Here is a 15999-nt window from a genome sequence, read left to right as displayed (position 1 = left end):
CCTCATTCAGCTATGTTCCATATTGCTCCGTTTTAATTGTGACACTAAGTTCAAAACCATGCAACTGAGCATTCGAGAGAGGTTCTTTCGTTTTGTTTTTGGCGTCGCTCATGAGTTGCGTGACGTTAGCATTAAGGACCACGTCCGAAATTCGTGGCACGTCAAAGAGAACCTCAAAGGTCTTTTAACAATGATCGCTGTAGGAAATTCTACCACACGACAGATGCATCCAATACACAAAACAACGGATATCCAAATAACATTTAAACATACAACAAATTCACTCCAGTTTCACTGAGAGGGCTAATCTTGGTTTCCAGTTCACAAGTGCTCAAAACTCTGTGTCGCTATGGTAACGGCTTGCGCTCATACACAGCCTACGTCCGAACATGCCCCCTTCAAGATGGCGGAAACACTGCCTAGATTTATTGCAAATATTGTGAATTTTGTGTGTTTGAATTGAACGAAAACATGATATCGCCTCACACGGGGCACCACGATGTAGCGTATATTGGTTTTGGGTAAAAGCGTAATTAATTTGGAAAAGAAATACGTCGGAAAGTAAACGCTTGCATTTACTTCCGGTTTAGTTCGATGTACGTTTAACGTTACAATCAAATTATGTCTCGTATAGGGCACAACGTCTCAACGTCGATCAGCATAAAATGCTAATTATTGGCCGACACGGATCAGGCCAATTAGATCGGTGTAAAGTCTAGAAGCAGGAATGCAAAGGTTTATCAGTTCTTGGGGTTTCCGTTGACAACCGGGCCATAGGCGTAGTCGCTACACAGTGGACCCCTGCATACTCATGTTTTGGAATTTGCAATTTTTTTTGGATAGGTCTTTTTTTGTGACAGCAGCCTCTTGTCAACACAAACTGTACAATGTGATATTCACCAACTGTAATTACAAGCTACATATTACGTTACATCACAGCAAAAAATCCATAAAAGGCATGTTCTCTAAAGCTGGAGAACTTGTGGAAAAAAATGTAATCGCCTGACTGCCTACACAATGGAAAAACTTGTCTTTTTGAATGAACACGTGGAGTGTTAAACAAAGTACGGGTACCAGTACCAGCTATTTTGACATAAAAAAAAAATGGCACTGAATCAGTTTTTTTTTTTTTTTTAGTAACGGTACTTAAAAAAATAAAATAAATAATAAATAAATAAATAAAAAAGGAAACATACACGACAGCGAGCAACTAAAGTAGGCACTGTATCTATTGTTGTTGTTTGCTCTTTATTAGACAGGCAAAACTGAGAAAGCGTTCACCGGTGGTAGCGTGAGCGAGGCAATACAAAAAAATTATCGAAAGAAATTGGTCAACTGAGCAATTCATATTTTAAATGACAATGTGACATCCCACTTTATTTCTTTTCTGAACAGAAAAAGAAAAGTTCCCTGATCAGTTTGCTATGCCAAAATCAATCAATGAATTAGAAAAGAAACAGACAAAAAAAAAAAACCTGAATCAGAATTTCCCGATGTTATGATGGAAGAAGGCTCTTCTTTAATGAGGCGCTGTAGTCCTCCTCCCCTTTCCCTTCCTTAGTTAAAGTTAATAAGCTATACTCTTTAAAATAGTGTGTTTTCACTTATTTCTCTATTGCACTTTATTTGTGTCAGTATAATTGAATTTTGGGGCTGGAACGGATTAATTGGGAAAGCATGGGAAACATTACCTCGGGTTAAGAATGTTTCTGGTTACAAATGGGGTCACAGAACCAATCAAGTTTGGAACACAAGGTTTCAGTGTACATTATCCATATTTATTGTTTTGGAGCGTCTCTTAAATTTCGACAAGTTTTCCTGGACTGCCCCTGAATTTGTAAGGTTCACTTTTGACATTCACTTTGACAGGAAAGAGTTCGGTGGCCATTTTAGAAATCAGTCTCGCAGTCAGTTCTCTATTGAAAGCTGCATAATACTGTCAACTGTGCTTACCGCCTGTGAGAAGCTTTGTGTTGTTTGAACCTTCGAAAGCATCGTCGAAGTACCGTATTTTTTCTGTAAAGTTATTTAGCAGTATTTATTCTACTGTGATATGTTTGACCAAAATGTTAAGCTTGTAGAAATTACCTAATTATTCATTTTAAATAATTTACTAATTACAACTGCTTCATGTTTCGTGTTCATATGAAACTTTCAAAAGGTCTTTATTGTACTGGCATATAAAGATGCTTATAGTTAGTATGTTGTAATCCATTTCCAGATAAAAATTCTCATAGTTACGCAGGTATTTATTCATGTATGATTTGTTTGTTTTCTTTAGTTTCACTCCAGTTCATATTGAATATGACAGTGGCGCTCCATAAAGCACTTGGAGCTCGGACGCTACTTTCTGACTCCCGTATTCATTTTGAATGGAGTTTGGCTCGCTCCTAACTTGCGTCCATCTACACGCAAGGAGAACAGTACAGAGGAAAGATTTGCACGCAGCTGTCCTCAACAACAGTACAGCTGCGCATAACAGTGAGTTACAAACGCTATGGAGCACAAATATGTTCAACCATCTCCACATCAAGATGGAGCATCAGAAGGGGGCCACGGCATGCGAGCTCATCACGATGTTCAAGACGATTAAGTCACCGTAGCCGCAACTCGAGCGAGAGCATTAGCAGAGGTGCACGCGTCACAGTCACAGAAAAAGAACTTGCCGTGAAAGTCGGCAAAGCTAAAATTGAGGCTAAATTGGATACTTTGCATCTTGAACAAGAGGCTGCAGCAACTATCGCGCAGGCCCAAAAAATGGAAGCAGCTCCAGAACAGGAAATCCAATCAGCTTCACATGAACGTGTCAATAATTAAGTGAGGGACCAAACTATCAGTCTGAACGAGTTCCAAATTCACCCCACAAAGTGGGTGACAAGTATTCCATTCAGCTCAAACCTTGTATTCCAAAGCACCATTTGGGGGAAAGAATCAATATGAAAGATAAAATTGGCACCCATCCCACAGACAACATTAAACATGCCCCACGACCCTCATTCATTCCACGAAACAAATAATGATGAATGGAGTCAGCGAACAAGAATGCCCCGCAGTACAAAAGAGACACACCAGTGCATCATCCGGAGACCTCTGGTATGATGGAAATGGAAAAATATGGCCTGTCTCATTTTAATGACCAACCAGAAAACTTCAGAGCGTGGAGGTCATATTTCCTCAACACAGAGACCTACATCTGACCGCACGTGAAGAGTTGGAGCTACTCAATAAAGAACATCAGAATATGTGGTACGCTTTAGAGTAGTACATGTTGGAAACTCAGAAGCAGCAAGACAAATGACCTGGAAACAGCTTGATGAATGCGACAGCGCTACTGAAGTCATAGAAAATGCTCTCTTGAAGAAGCTAACAAGCTCTCCTCGGATTTCGAACGAAGATACCATCTCTTCATGGAGCTCCTGTCAGCAAATGATGATGGTCACCTACGCGGCTTGGCTTACCTGGACACTGCATGCAGTGTCAGCCCCATAGTGGAAAAATTGCCATACAGCCATCCGAGAGGCTTGGAAGAGGCCTCCCCTGAAAGCTGGATTCCCACCGATCGTTTGTTTCAAATCTTAGCCCACTAGCTCAAAAGTAAGCGCTAAAAAGTCCTGCCAAAATCATATAGGTCGTCATGTTACAATTTAGTCAAAGGCCTACTACTGGAGCGAAACCGAGAGCTTTGACGCTCGCCGTCCGGCCCCACGACCTCCGAGAGGCTTGGAAAAGGCATCCCCTGAAAGCTGGGTTCCCACCGATCGTTTGATTCAAATCTTGGCCCACTAGCTCAAAAGTAAGCGCTAAAAAGTCCTGCCAAAATCACATAGGTCGTCATGTTACAATTTAGTCAAAGGCCGACTACTGGAGACGAAACTGAGAGCTTTGACGCTCGCCGTTCGGCCCCACGACCTCCGAGAGGCTTGGAAGAGGCATACCCTGAAAGCTGGATTCCCACCGACCGCTAGATTAAAATCATGGCCCACTAGCTAAAAAGTAAGCGCTAAAAATTCCTGCAAAAATCACATAGGTCGTCATGTTACAATTTAGTCAAAGGCCTACTACTGGCGCGAAACAGAGTGCTTTGACGCTCGTCGTTCGGCCCCGCAACCTCCGAGAGGCATGGAAGCGGCCTCCCCTGAAAGCTGGATTCCCACCGATCGTTTGTTTCAAATCTTAGCGCACTAGCTCAAAAGTAAGCGCTAAACAGTCCTGCCAAAATCACATAGGTCGTCATGTTACAATTTAGTCAAAGGCCTACTACTGGAGCGAAACAGAGAGCTTTGACGCTCGCCGTTCGGCCCCACGACCTCCGAGAGGCTTGGAAGAAGCCTCCCCTGAAAGCTGGATTCCCACCGATCGTGTGTTTAAAATCTTAGCCCACTAGCTCAAAAGTAAGTGCTAAAAGGTCCTGCCAAAATCACATCGGTCGTCATGTTAAAATTTAGTCAAGGGCCTATTACTGGAGCGAAACCGAGAGCTTTGACGCTCGCCGTTCGGCCCCACGACCTCCGAGAGGCTTGCAAGAGGCCTCCCCTGAAAGCTGGATTCCCACCGATCATTTGTTTCAAATCTTAGCTCAAAAGTAAGCGCTAAAAAGTCCTGCCAAAATCACATCGGTCGTCATGTTACAATTTAGTCAAATGCCTACTACTGGAGCAAAACCGAGAGCTTTGACGCTCGCCGTCCGGCCCCACGACCTCCGAGAGGCTTGGAAGAGGCCTCCCCTGAAAGCTGGATTCCCACCGATCGTTTGTATCAAATCTTAGCCCACTAGCTGAAAAGGAAGCGCTAAAAAGTCCTGCCAAAATTACATAGGTCGTCATGTTACAATTTTGTCAAAGGCCTACTACTGGAGCGAAACCGAGAGCTTTGACGCTCGCCGTTCGGCCCCACGACCTCCGAGAGGCTTGGAAGAGGCCTCCCCTGAAAGCTGGATTCCCACCGATCGTTTGTTTCAAATCTTAGCCCACTAGCTCAAAGGCAAGCGCTAAAAAGTCCTGCCAAAATCACATCGGTCGTCATGTTACAATTTAGTCAAAGGCCTACTACTGGAGCGAAACCGAGAGCTTTGACGCTCACGGTTAAGCCCCACGACCTCCGAGAGGCTTGGAAGAGGCCTCCCCTGAAAGCTGGATTCACACCGATCGTGTGTTTCAAATCTTAGCCCACTAGCTCAAAAGGAAGCACTAAAAAGTGCTGCCAAAATCACATAGGTCGTCATGTTACAATTTAGTCAAAGGCCTACTACTGGAGCGAAACCGAGAGCTTTGACGCTCGCCGTTTGGCCCCACGACCTCCGAGAGGCTTGGAAGAGGCCTCCCCTGAAAGCTGGATTCCCACCGATCGTTTGTTTCAAATCTTAGCCCACTAGCTGAAAAGGAAGCGGTAAAAAGTCCTGCCAAAATCACAAAGGTCGTCATGTTACAATTTAGTCAAAGGCCGACTACTGGAGACGGAACTGAGAGCTTTGACGATCGCCGTTTGGCCCCACGACCTCCGAAAGGCTTGGAAGAGGCCTCCCCTGAAAGCTGGATTCCCACCGATCGTTTGTTTCAAATCTTAGCCCACTAGCTCAAAAGCAAGCGCTAAAAAGTCCTGCCAAAATCACATCGGTCGTCATGTTACAATTTAGTCAAAGGCCTACTACTGGAGCGAAACCGAGAGCTTTGACGCTCACGGTTCGGCCCCACGACCTCCGAGAGGCTTGGAAAAGGCCTCCCCTGAAAGCTGGATTCCCACCGATCGTGTGTTTCAAATCTTAGCCCACTAGCTCAAAAGGAAGCGCTAAAAAGTGCTGCCAAAATCACATAGGTCGTCATGTTACAATTTTGTCAAAGGCCTACTACTGGAGCGAAACCGAGAGCTTTGACGCTCGCCGTTTGGCGCCACGACCTCCGAGAGACTTGGAAGAGGCCTCCCCTGAAAGCTGGATTCCCACTGATCGTTTATTTCAAATCTTAGCCCACTAGCTCAAAAGTAAGCGCTAAAAAGTCCTGCCAAAATCACATCGGTCGTCATGTTACAATTTAGTCAAAGCCCTACTACTGGAGCGAAACCGAGAGCTTTGACGCTCGCCGTTCGGCCATACGACCTCTGATAGGCTTGGAAGAGGCCTCCCCTGAAAGCTGGATTCCCACCCATCGTTTGTTTCAAATCTTAGCCCACTAGCTCAAAAGGAAGCGCTAAAAAGTCCTGCCAAAATCACATCGGTCGTCATGTTACAATTTAGTCAAAGGCCTACTACTGGAGGGAAACCGAGAGCTTTGACGCTCGCCGTTCGGCCATACAACCTCCGATAGGCTTGGAAGAGGCCTCCCCTGAAAGCTGGATTCCCACCGATCGTTTGTTTCAAATCTTAGCCCACTAGCTTAAAAGGAAGCGCTAAAAAGTCCTGCCAAAATCACATCGGTCGTCATGTTACAATTTAGTCAAAGGCCTACTACTGGAGCGAAACCGAGAGCTTTGACGCTCGCCGTTTGGCCCCACGACCTCCGAAAGGCTTGGAAGAAGCCTCCCCTGAAAGCTGGATTCCCACTGATCGTTTGTTTCAAATCTTAGCCCACTAGCTCAAAAGTAAGCGCTAAAAAGTCCTGCCAAAATCACATCGGTCGTCATGTTACAATTTAGTCAAAGCCCTACTACTGGAGCGAAACCGAGAGCTTTGATGCTCGCCGTTCGGCCCCACGACCTCGGAGAGGCTTGGAAGAGGCCTCCCCTGAAAGCTGGATTCCCACCGATCGTTTGTTTAAAATCTAAGCCCACTATCTCAAAAGCAAGCGCTAAAAAGTCCTGCCAAAATCACATCGGTCGTCATGTTACAATTTAGTCAAAGCCCTACTACTGGAGCGAAACCGAGAGCTTTGACGCTCGCCGTTCGGCCCCACGACCTCCGAGAGGCTTGGAAGAGGCCTCCCCTGAAAGCTGGATTCCCACTGATCGTTTGTTTCAAATCTTAGCCCACTAGCTCAAAAAGAAGCGCTAAAAAGTCCTGCCAAAATCACATCGGTCGTCATGTTACAATTTAGTCAAAGGCCTACTACTGGAGCGAAACCGAGAGCTTTGACGCTCGCCGTTCGGCCCCACGACCTCCGAGAGGCTTGGAAGAGGCCTCCCCTGAAAGCTGGATTCCCACCGATCGTTTGTTTCAAATCTTAGCCCACTAGCTCAAAAGGAAGCGCTAAAAAGTTCTGCCAAAATCACATCGGTCGTCATGTTACAATTTAGTAAAAGGCCTACTACTGGAGCGAAACCGAGAGCTTTGACGCTCGCCGTTAGGCCCCACGACCTCCGAGAAGCTTGGAAGAGGCCTCCCCTGAAAGCTGGATTCCCACCGATCGTTTGTTTCAAATCTTAGCCCACTAGCTCAAAAGGAAGCGCTAAAAAGTCCTGCCAAAATCACATCGGTCGTCATGTTACAATTTAGTCAAAGGCCTACTACTGGAGCGAAACCGAGAGCTTTGACGCTCGCCGTTCGGCCCCACGACCTCCGAGAGGCTTGGAAGAGGCCTCCCCTGAAAGCTGGATTCCCACCGATCGTTTGTTTCAAATCTTAGCCCACTAGCTCAAAAGGAAGCGCTAAAAAGTCCTGCCAAAATCACATCGGTCGTCATGTTACAATTTAGTCAAAGGCCGACTACTGGAGACGAAACTGAGAGCTTTGACGCTCGCCGTTCGGCCCCACGACCTCCGAGAGGCTTGGAAGAGGCCTCCCCTGAAAGCTGGATTCCCACCGATCGTTTGTTTCAAATCTTAGCCCACTAGCTCAAAAGCAAGCGCTAAAAAGTCCTGCCAAAATCACATCGGTCGTCATGTTACAATTTAGTCAAAGGCCTACTACTGGAGCGAAACCGAGAGCTTTGACGCTCGCCGTTCGGCCCCACGACCTCCGAGAGGCTTGGAAGAAGCCTCCCCTGAAAGCTGGATTCCCACCGATCGTTTGTTTCAAATCTTAGCCCACTAGCTCAAAAGGAAGCGCTAAAAAGTGCTGCCAAAATCACATCGGTCGTCATGTTACAATTTAGTCAAAGGCCTACTACTGGAGCGAAACCGAGAGCTTTGACGCTCGCCGTTCGGCCCCACGACCTCCGAGAGGCTTGGAAGAGGCCTCCCCTGAAAGCTGGATTCCCACCGATCGTTTGTTTCAAATCTTAGCCCACTAGCTCAAAAGTAAGCGCTAAAAAGTCCTGCCAAAATCACATCGGTCGTCATGTTACAATTTAGTCAAAGGCCTACTACTGGAGCGAAACAGAGAGCTTTGACGCTCGCCGTTCGGCCCCACGACCTCCGAGAGGCTTGGAAGAGGCCTCCCCTGAAAGCTGGATTCCCACCGATCGTTTGTTTCAAATCTTAGCCCACTAGCTCAAAAGAAGCGCTAAAAAGTCCTGCCAAAATCACATCGGTCGTCATGTTACAATTTAGTCAAAGGCCTACTACTGGAGCGAAACCGAGAGCTTTGACGCTCGCCGTTCGGCCCATACAACCTCCGATAGGCTTGGAAGAGGCCTCCCCTGAAAGCTGGATTCCCACCGATCGTTTTTTTCAAATCTTAGCCCACTAGCTTAAAAGGAAGCGCTAAAAAGTCCTGCCAAAATCACATCGGTTGTCATGTTACAATTTAGTCAAAGGCCTACTACTGGAGCGAAACCGAGAGCTTTGACGCTCGCCGTTCGGCCCCACGACCTCCGAAAGGCTTGGAAGAGCCTCCCCTGAAAGCTGGATTCCCACTGATCGTTTGTTTCAAATCTTAGCCCACTAGCTCAAAAGTAAGCGCTAAAAAGTCCTGCCAAAATCACATCGGTCGTCATGTTACAATTTAGTCAAAGCCCTACTACTGGAGCGAAACCGAGAGCTTTGATGCTCGCCGTTCGGCCCCACGACCTCGGAGAGGCTTGGAAGAGGCCTCCCCTGAAAGCTGGATTCCCACCGATCGTTTGTTTAAAATCTTAGCCCACTAGCTCAAAAGCAAGCGCTAAAAAGTCCTGCCAAAATCACATCGGTCGTCATGTTACAATTTAGTCAAAGCCCTACTACTGGAGCGAAACCGAGAGCTTTGACGCTCGCCGTTCGGCCCCACGACCTCCGAGAGGCTTGGAAGAGGCCTCCCCTGAAAGCTGGATTCCCACCGATCGTTTGTTTCAAATCTTAGCGCACTAGCTCAAAAGGAAGCGCTAAAAAGTCCTGCCAAAATCACATCGGTCGTCATGTTACAATTTAGTCAAAGGCCTACTACTGGAGCGAAACCGAGAGCTTTGACGCTCGCCGTTCGGCCCCACGACCTCGGAGAGGCTTGGAAGAGGCCTCCCCTGAAAGCTGGATTCCCACCGATCGTTTGTTTCAAATCTTAGCCCACTAGCTCAAAAGGAAGCGCTAAAAAGTCCTGCCAAAATCACATCGGTCGTCATGTTACAATTTAGTCAAAGGCCTACTACTGGAGCGAAACCGAGAGCTTTGACGCTCGCCGTTCGGCCCCACGACCTCCGATAGGCTTGGAAGAGGCCTCCCCTGAAAGCTGGATTCCCACCGATCGTTTGTTTCAAATCTTAGCCCACTAGCTCAAAAGGAAGCGCTAAAAAGTCCTGCCAAAATCACATCGGTCGTCATGTTACAATTTAGTCAAAGGCCTACTACTGGAGCGAAACCGAGAGCTTTGACGCTCGCCGTTCGGCCCCACGACCTCTGAGAGGCTTGGAAGAGGCCTCCCCTGAAAGCTGGATTCCCATCGATCATTTGTTTCAAATCTTAGCCCACTACCTCAAAAGGAAGCGCTAAAAAGTCCTGCCAAAATCACATCGGTCGTCATGTTACAATTTAGTCAAAGGCCTACTACTGGAGCGAAACAGAGAGCTTTGACGCTCGCCGTTCGGCCCCACGACCTCCGAGAGGCTTGGAAGAGGCCTCCCCTGAAAGCTGGATTCCCACCGATCGTTTGTTTCAAATCTTAGCCCACTAGCTCAAAAGCAAGCGCTAAAAAGTCCTGCCAAAATCACATCGGTCGTCATGTTACAATTTAGTCAAAGGCCTACTACTGGAGCGAAACCGAGAGCTTTGACGCTCGCCGTTCGGCCCCACGACCTCGAGAGGCTTGGAAGAGGCCTCCCCTGAAAGCTGGATTCCCACCGATCGTTTGTTTCAAATCTTAGCCCACTATCTCAAAAGAAGCGCTAAAAAGTCCTGCCAAAATCACATCGGTCGTCATGTTACAATTTAGTCAAAGGCCTACTACTGGAGCGAAACCGAGAGCTTTGACGCTCGCCGTTCGGCCCCACGACCTCGAGAGGCTTGGAAGAGGCCTCCCCTGAAAGCTGGATTCCCACCGATCGTTTGTTTCAAATCTTAGCCCACTAGCTCAAAAGGAAGCGCTAAAAAGTCCTGCCAAAATCACATCGGTCGTCATGTTACAATTTAGTCAAAGGCCTACTACTGGAGCGAAACCGAGAGCTTTGACGCTCGCCGTTCGGCCCCACGACCTCCGAGAGGCTTGGAAGAGGCCTCCCCTGAAAGCTGGATTCCCACCGATCGTTTGTTTCAAATCTTAGCCCACTATCTCAAAAGCAAGCGCTAAAAAGTCCTGCCAAAATCACATCGGCCGTCATGTTACAATTTAGTCAAAGGCCTACTACTGGAGCGAAACCGAGAGCTTTGACGCTCGCCGTTCGGCCCCACGACCTCCGAGAGGCTTGGAAGAGGCCTCCCCTGAAAGCTGGATTCCCACCGATCGTTTGTTTCAAATCTTAGCCCACTAGCTCAAAAGGAAGCGCTAAAAAGTCCTGCCAAAATCACATCGGTCGTCATGTTACAATTTAGTCAAAGGCCTACTACTGGAGCGAAACCGAGAGCTTTGACGCTCGCCGTTCGGCCCCACGACCTCCGAGAGGCATGGAAGAGGCCTCCCCTGAAAGCTGGATTCCCACCGATCGTTTGTTTCAAATCTTAGCCCACTACCTCAAAAGGAAGCGCTAAAAAGTCCTGCCAAAATCACATCGGTCGTCATGTTACAATTTAGTCAAAGGCCTACTACTGGAGCGAAACAGAGAGCTTTGACGCTCGCCGTTCGGCCCACGACCTCCGAGAGGCTTGGAAGAGGCCTCCCCTGAAAGCTGGATTCCCACCGATCGTTTGTTTCAAATCTTAGCCCACTAGCTCAAACGTACGCGCTAAAACGTCCTGCCAAAATCACATCGGTCGTCATGTTACAATTTAGTCAAAGGCCTACTACTGGAGCGAAACAGAGAGCTTTGACGCTCGCCGTTCGGCCCCACGACCTCCGAGAGGCTTGGAAGAGGCCTCCCCTGAAAGCTGGATTCCCACCGATCGTTTGTTTCAAATCTTAGCCCACTAGCTCAAAAGCAAGCGCTAAAAAGTCCTGCCAAAATCACATCGGTCGTCATGTTACAATTTAGTCAAAGGCCTACTACTGGAGCGAAACCGAGAGCTTTGACGCTCGCCGTTCGGCCCCACGACCTCCGAGAGGCTTGGAAGAGGCCTCCCCTGAAAGCTGGATTCCCACCGATCGTTTGTTTCAAATCTTAGCCCACTAGCTCAAAAGGAAGCGCTAAAAAGTCCTGCCAAAATCACATCGGTCGTCATGTTACAGTTTAGTCAAAGGCCTACTACTGGAGCGAAACCGAGAGCTTTGACGCTCGCCGTTCGGCCCCACGACCTCCGAGAGGCTTGGAAGAGGCCTCCCCTGAAAGCTGGATTCCCACCTGATCGTTTGTTTCAAATCTAAGCCCGACTATCTCAAAAGCAAGCGCTAAAAAGTCCTGCCAAAATCACATCGGTCGTCATGTTACAATTTAGTCAAAGGCCTACTACTGGAGCGAAACAGAGAGCTTTGACGCTCGCCGGTTCGGCCCCACGACCTCCGAGAGGCTTGGAAGAGGCCTCCCCTGAAAGCTGGATTCCCACCGATCGTTTGTTTCAAATCTTAGCCCACTAGCTCAAAAGGCAAGCGCTAAAAAGTCCTGCCAAAATCACATCGGTCGTCATGTTACAATTTAGTCAAAGGCCTACTACTGGAGCGAAACCGAGAGCTTTGACGCTCGCCGTTCGGCCCCACGACCTCCGAGAGGCTTGGAAGAGGCCTCCCCTGAAAGCTGGATTCCCACCGATCGTTTGTTTCAAATCTAAGCCCACTATCTCAAAAGCAAGCGCTAAAAAGTCCTGCCAAAATCACATCGGTCGTCATGTTACAATTTAGTCAAAGGCCTACTACTGGAGCGAAACCGAGAGCTTTGACGCTCGCCGTTCGGCCCCACGACCTCGAGAGGCTTGGAAGAGGCCTCCCCTGAAAGCTGGATTCCCACCGATCGTTTGTTTCAAATCTTAGCCCACTAGCTCAAAAGGAAGCGCTAAAAAGTGCCTGCCAAAATCACATAGGTCGTCATGTTACAATTTAGTCAAAGGCCTACTACTGGAGCGAAACCGAGAGCTTTGACGCTCGCCGTTTGGCCCCACGACCTCCGAGAGGCTTGGAAGAGACCTCCCCTGAAAGCTGGATTCCCACCGATCGTTTGTTTCAAATCTAAGCTCACTATCTCAAAACAAAGCGCTAAAAAGTCCTGCCAAAATCACATCGGTCGTCATGTTACAAATTAGTCAAAGGCCTACTACTGGAGCGAAACCGAGAGCTTTGACGCTCACGGTTCGGCCCCACGACCTCCGAGAGGCTTGGAAGAGGCCTCCCCTGAAAGCTGGATTCCCACCGATCGTTTGTTTCAAATCTAAGCCCACTATCTCAAAACCAAGCGCTAAAAAGTCCTGCCAAAATCACATCGGTCGTCATGTTACAATTTAGTCAAAGGCCTACTACTGGAGCGAAACCGAGAGCTTTGACGCTCACGGTTCGGCCCCACGACCTCCGAGAGGCTTGGAAGAGGCCTCCCCTGAAAGCTGGATTCCCACCGATCGTGTGTTTCAAATCTTAGCCCACTAGCTCAAAAGGAAGCGCTAAAAAGTGCTGCCAAAATCACATAGGTCGTCATGTTACAATTTTGTCAAAGGCCTACTACTGGAGCGAAACCGAGAGCTTTGACGCTCGCCGTTTGGCCCCACGACCTCCGAGAGGCTTGGAAGAGGCCTCCCCTGAAAGCTGGATTCCCACTGATCGTTTGTTTCAAATATTAGCCCACTAGCTCAAAAGGAAGCGCTAAAAAGTCCTGCCAAAATCACATCGGTCGTCATGTTACAATTTAGTCAAAGGCCGACTACTGGAGACGAAATCGAGAGCTTTGACGCTCACGGTTAGGCCCCACGACCTCCGAGAGGCTTGGAAGAGGCCTCCCCTGAAAGCTGGATTCCCACCGATCGTTTGTTTCAAATCTTAGCCCACTAGCTCAAAAGGAAGCGCTAAAAAGTCCTGCATAAATCACATCGGTCGTCATGTTACAATTTAGTCAAAGGCCGACTACTGGAGACGAAACTGAGAGCTTTGACGATCGCTGTTTGACCCACGACCTCCGAAAGGCTTGGAAGAGGCCTCCCCTGAAAGCTGGATTCCCACCGATCGTTTGTTTCAAATCTTAGCCCACTAGCTGAAAAGGAAGCGCTAAAAAGTCCTGCCAAAATCACAAAGGTCGTCATGTTACAATTTAGTCAAAGGCCGACTACTGGAGACGGAACTGAGAGCTTTGACGATCGCCGTTTGGCCCCACGACCTCCAAAAGGCTTGGAAGAGGCCTCCCCTGAAAGCTGGATTCCCACCGATCGTTTTTTTCAAATCTTAGCCCACTAGCTCAAAAGCAAGCGCTAAAAAGTCCTGCCAAAATCACATCGGTCGTCATGTTACAATTTAGTCAAAGGCCTACTACTGGAGCGAAACAGAGAGCTTTGACGCTCCCGGTTCGGCCCCACTACCTCCGAGAGGCTTGGAAGAGGCCTCCCCTGAAAGCTGGATTCCCATCGATCGTGTGTTTCAAATCTTAGCCCACTAGCTCAAAAGTAAGCGCTAAAAAGTCCTGCCAAAATCACATCGGTCGTCATGTTACAATTTAGTCAAAGCCCTACTACTGGAGCGAAACAGAGAGCTTTGACGCTCGCCGTTCGGCCCCACGACCTCCGAGAGGCTTGGAAGAGGCCTCCCCTGAAAGCTGGATTCCCACCGATCGTTTGTTTAAAATCTAAGCCCACTATCTCAAAACCAAGCGCTAAAAAGTCCTGCCAAAATCACATCGGTCGTCATGTTACAATTTAGTCAAAGGCCGACTACTGGAGACGAAATCGAGAGCTTTGACGCTCACGGTTCGGCCCCACGACCTCCGAGAGGCTTGGAAGAGGCCTCCCCTGAAAGCTGGATTCCCACCGATCGTTTGTTTCAAATCTTAGCCCACTAGCTCAAAAGGAAGCGCTAAAAAGTCCTGCATAAATCACATCGGTCGTCATGTTACAATTTAGTCAAAGGCCTACTACTGGAGCGAAACCGAGGGCTTTGACGCTCGCCGTTCAGCCCCACGACCTCCGAGAAGCTTGGAAGAGGCCTCCCCTGAAAGCTGGATTCCCACCGATCGTTTGTTTCAAATCTAAGCCCACTATCTCAAAACCAAGCGCTAAAAAGTCCTGCCAAAATCACATCGGTCGTCATGTTACAATTTAGTCAAAGGCCTACTACTGGAGCGAAACCGAGAGCTTTGACGCTCACGGTTCGGCCCACGACCTCCGAGAGGCTTGGAAGAGGCCTCCCCTGAAAGCTGGATTCCCACCGATCGTGTGTTTCAAATCTTAGCCCACTAGCTCAAAAGGAAGCGCTAAAAAGTGCTGCCAAAATCACATAGGTCGTCATGTTACAATTTTGTCAAAGGCCTACTACTGGAGCGAAACCGAGAGCTTTGACGCTCGCCGTTTGGCCCCACGACCTCCGAGAGGCTTGGAAGAGACCTCCCCTGAAAGCTGGATTCCCACCGATCGTTTGTTTCAAATCTAAGCTCACTATCTCAAAACAAAGCGCTAAAAAGTCCTGCCAAAATCACATCGGTCGTCATGTTACAAATTAGTCAAAGGCCTACTACTGGAGCGAAACCGAGAGCTTTGACGCTCACGGTTCGGCCCCACGACCTCCGAGAGGCTTGGAAGAGGCCTCCCCTGAAAGCTGGATTCCCACCGATCGTTTGTTTCAAATCTTAGCCCACTAGCTCAAAAGCAAGCGCTAAAAAGTCCTGCCAAAATCACATCGGTCGTCATGTTACAATTTAGTCAAAGGCCTACTACTGGAGCGAAACCGAGAGCTTTGACGCTCGCCGTTCGGCCCCACGACCTCCGAGAGGCTTGGAAGAGGCCTCCCCTGAAAGCTGGATTCCCACCGATCGTTTGTTTCAAATCTTAGCCCACTAGCTCAAAAGGAAGCGCTAAAAAGTCCTGCCAAAATCACATAGGTCGTCATGTTACAATTTTAGTCAAAGGCCTACTACTGGAGCGAAACCGAGAGCTTTGACGCTCGCCGTTCGGCCCCACGACCTCCGAGAGGCTTGGAAGAGGCCTCCCCTGAAAGCTGGATTCCCACTGATCGTTTGTTTCAAATATTAGCCCACTAGCTCAAAAGGAAGCGCTAAAAAGTCCTGCCAAAATCACATCGGTCGTCATGTTACAATTTAGTCAAAGGCCTACTACTGGAGCGAAACCGAGAGCTTTGACGCTCGCCGTTCGGCCCCACGACCTCCGAGAGGCTTGGAAGAGGCCTCCCCTGAAAGCTGGATTCCCACCGATCGTTTGTTTCAAATCTTAGCCCACTAGCTCAAAAGGAAGCGCTAAAAAGTCCTGCCAAAATCACATCGGTCGTCATGTTACAATTTAGTCAAAGGCCTACTACTGGAGCGAAACCGAGAGCTTTGACGCTCGCCGTTCGGCCCCACGACCTCCGAGAGGCTTGGAAGAGGCCTCCCCTGAAAGCTGGATTCCCACCGATCGTTTGTTTCAAATCTTAGCCCACTATCTCAAAAGGAAGCGCTAAAAAGGTCCTGCCAAAATCACATAGGTCGTCATGTTACAATTTTGTCAAAGGCCTACTAC

The sequence above is a fragment of the Phyllopteryx taeniolatus genome, unplaced genomic scaffold (genome assembly GCF_024500385.1).
Source record: "Phyllopteryx taeniolatus isolate TA_2022b unplaced genomic scaffold, UOR_Ptae_1.2 contig_123, whole genome shotgun sequence".
NCBI classification, from domain to species: domain Eukaryota; kingdom Metazoa; phylum Chordata; class Actinopteri; order Syngnathiformes; family Syngnathidae; genus Phyllopteryx; species Phyllopteryx taeniolatus.
This window is presented reverse-complemented; position numbering follows the sequence as displayed.